We start from the raw sequence: 3,110 nt of genomic DNA, 5'->3' as shown, positions 1-3,110 counted from the left end.
CTCCCACAGTCACAAGATAAGACACAGGTGCCCAGTGGAATTTAAGCCTGAGAGAAACCACAAATAATTTTGTTTAATATAAGTATGAGCTGTGTAAAATTAGTAGATGCCATGCAACATACTCATACTAAAAGTTATTTGTGATTTCTCTAAAATTCAAATTTAACCAGGCATCCTGTGTTTTTAGTTGCTAAATCTGACAATCCTAGATAAAGACAACTTAAAAACAAATAGAAAGTGTTCTTCCTCGACAAGGGAAAGAGATCTGTTACCACCACTAGCACCAGACCCAGAGTCAAAGCCCAGGGCTCCTGGGCTGAGCCCCTGGGAGAATCAGCAAGGCTTTTCGCCTTCCCCACACGTGCTGTGGGCGCGCAGTACTGCAAGTTATCACCACCAGAGGGCGCACTCTGAGCAGGCGGGAGGAGCCCGCAAGGACAAGACCCCAACCCACAGATGCTTAGAGAGACAGTGAGGGCGCAATCCCCAAAGGAGCATTAGTGTTCAACTGGTAGGGTGCAGGGACATTTCTTCCTCTTCTAAACTAAATGATTCCGAAGACACCTGAAATTCATTGAGAGAGAAGAGTGAGCCCAGGGTAGAATGGTAAGACTCAAAACCCGGCAGGTTTCTTTTACAGTGATTTATTGCTTTGATTTTTTAAAATTGCACAAAGAAAATAGTCAAACCATTCAGAATTAAACGTGGAAGTCCTCCTTTTAATGTCCCCATTCCACCTGCCTCGCATGTGTGTCATGGATCTTCCTAGATCTACCTCCATGCACGTGAGTGTGTGTGTGTGTGAGTGTGTGTGTGTGACTGTGTGTATGTGTGTGTAATTTGGGTTTGTTGGTTAAATTCTTTACACAAATCCCATCAGAATATGTGTGTAGATAATTTCTAGAAATTTCTTTTTTCATCTAATAAATTTCAAGGAGGGTCACTCTGTGATATATGCAATATTAATTTCATTTAATCTTCACAATGACCCTATGAGGTAGGGGCTAGTGTTATCGTCCATTATACAGATTGGAGAAACTGTGACACAGAAAGGCTAAGTGAGTTGCACAAGATCACACAGCAAGTAAGTGGCAAAGCTGGGATTTAAACCTAGGCCATCTGGCTTTGGAGCACGAATGCTTAATCACTCTTCTGCAATACTGGGCTTTAACCACTGCATCACAGTCTAGCCTAGAGATGGACCATAGTATATTTATAACCACTCCCCTTTTGATCCCTATGCAGGCTGTGTCCAGGGTTCCACTAGTATAAAAAAGGATGCAGAGAAGAGCTTTGTGCAGCAGCTAGAGGGGTTCTTGCAGGTAGTGGCCCAGCTGTGGAGTATGCACAGGTTACATTCCAACAAATACTGTTAGATTTTATTCCCAAAAGGTGGAAACTTTCCCATTCCCAGCAGTTGTGTTAGTGTGCCCATCCCCCTTGGTGCCATCGAGGGCATGCAGACAGAAGGAACAGCCTGTGGAGAGGGGCATGGATATGGTTTGGGGGAATGGCAAGAAGTCCAATGAGGCTGAAGGTTGGGTTGTACTTGCTGATTGCGAATGTAATCTATTTTATGCTCTGCAAATTTGATACACAATATCATGATATTCCATTGTAGTTTTTGTTTGCATTTCCCTAATTACCAGGAAACAATATCATCTTTTTGGGTGTTTATTAGCCGTTTGTGTTTTTTCTTCTGTAAACTTTATGTTCATATTTTTACACTTTCCCAATGGGATGTTTATCTTCTTGGTTTGTAGGTGCTCTAGTATTATGGGATGTTAGTCTTTTGTCAGTTACATTTGCAACGAATATTATCTCGTGGCGTGTTGCTTTTACAAACTCAAGTTTTTAGACAGTAACCTGGACTGTCAAATGCGACAAGAGGCTTTCTCAGTCACAGCTGTGGAACGTGTAACAGAGACAACCTCTCTGAAGGGCAGCTTGGTAATAGATACCAAATGTGCTGTAAATCGTGTACACTTGCTGATGCTGGTATTCTATATCCATCCTAAGGAAAGATCAGGGATATAGACAGCAAGTTAGCTCTAAAGATGGTCATTCCACTTTTGTTAATGATGTAACAATTTGAGAACCTTTACATGTCCAGCAATAGGGCATTGGAAAAATCAATTACATCTTAATCATTGGCAGGAATTTAATGTTACCATGAAAAAAGATGCAATAAAACTGTGTTTTTGACTGTACTAGTAAATGAAAAAATTGATAGCTGAAAGATTTTGTCCAGTATTATTCCATTTTTGTAAAGATGTTTAAAGTTCAGGCTGATAAGATATGCCCCAAAATGTTGATAATGATTTTTCTCTGAGTGGGGCTATTATGGGGTAATCTTTACTGTCTTATTTTTGCTACTCTAAATTTTTTTAAAAATTTCTACAAATAACATTAATTACTTTTATAATAAATATATATTTTTAAAGTTATTTGTAATAAATATATATTTTAAAACTATATTTTAAAATATATATTATAATAAATACATATTTATAAAATTACTTTTATAATAAATATATATTTTTTAAATAAATATACAATTTTTAAAATTATGTATGTGTGCACATACATATATATACACACACATACATATATTTATACCTAATTTTTTCTTCTGACTATTGGTGGTAGACAGCTCCCAGATAGTCCACAGGTCCTCAATGAACCTTACCTCCTGTTATTCATGCTCTTGTGTCCTCTTTTCTCAAACTGAATCAGAGCTGGTCAGTGTTACCAGTAGAATACTGCAGAAGTGATGGTGTGTCACATCCAAGGCTAAGTCATACGGGCATTGTGACTTCAACCTTTGCTCTTGGGTCACTTGCCCTGGGGAAGCAGCTACCATGTGGGGCTGCTCACGTAGCCTTGTGGAGAGGCCCACATGGAGAGAAAACAAGGCCTTTGCCGCAGCTAGCACCAACTTGCCAACCATCTGAGTCAGCCACCTTGGAAGTGGATCCTCCAGCCTCAAACCAGCCTTCAGATGACCACTGTCCCAGCTCATATCTAGACTGCAACCTCATGAGAGACCTGGAGCCAGAACACCCAGCTAAGCTATTCCTGAATTCCCGACTCACAGAGACTGTGAAAGA

General features: G+C 39.8%; 1 long non-coding RNA gene across 1 annotated transcript; it reads right to left on the bottom strand.

The window, feature by feature from the left end:
- Window positions 1-628: 628 nt before the first annotated feature.
- Window positions 629-2,782, bottom strand: LOC129037158 (uncharacterized). The gene is made up of 2 exons (XR_008502735.1): window positions 2,690-2,782; window positions 629-2,014 (listed from the first exon to the last, which is right to left on the bottom strand). It is a non-coding gene; the product is annotated as an uncharacterized LOC129037158 (long non-coding RNA).
- Window positions 2,783-3,110: the final 328 nt, after the last annotated feature.

This window comes from Pongo pygmaeus, chromosome 4 (assembly GCF_028885625.2).
Source record: "Pongo pygmaeus isolate AG05252 chromosome 4, NHGRI_mPonPyg2-v2.0_pri, whole genome shotgun sequence".
In the NCBI taxonomy this organism is placed as follows: Eukaryota; Metazoa; Chordata; class Mammalia; order Primates; family Hominidae; genus Pongo; species Pongo pygmaeus.
This window is presented reverse-complemented; position numbering and strand designations above follow the sequence as displayed.